Source organism: Penaeus monodon, chromosome 32, assembly GCF_015228065.2.
Source record: "Penaeus monodon isolate SGIC_2016 chromosome 32, NSTDA_Pmon_1, whole genome shotgun sequence".
NCBI classification, from domain to species: domain Eukaryota; kingdom Metazoa; phylum Arthropoda; class Malacostraca; order Decapoda; family Penaeidae; genus Penaeus; species Penaeus monodon.
In genome coordinates, this window is record NC_051417.1 from 28010031 (window position 1) to 28010285 (window position 255).

Genomic DNA, 255 nt, shown 5'->3' on the forward strand with positions numbered 1-255 from the left:
ACCATTTCCCTCTCCAACTGCGATTGCAGAATTTACATGTAACGTCGTGCATATCACCATCCACATCACTAGCCTGTCCCAGTTGCAAGTCTTATTTGCTACAACTGCGATTCACTCACACACCTAAACAGATGTTCCGAGGACCATGTTCAGGGCGACAGTGTCCCTTCTGTTTTGTGCCCGACAGTCTGCTACAAGTCTATCACTAAGCAAGGTATATATATTTAGCGTTTCTGGTCGTCAGTTGATATACAC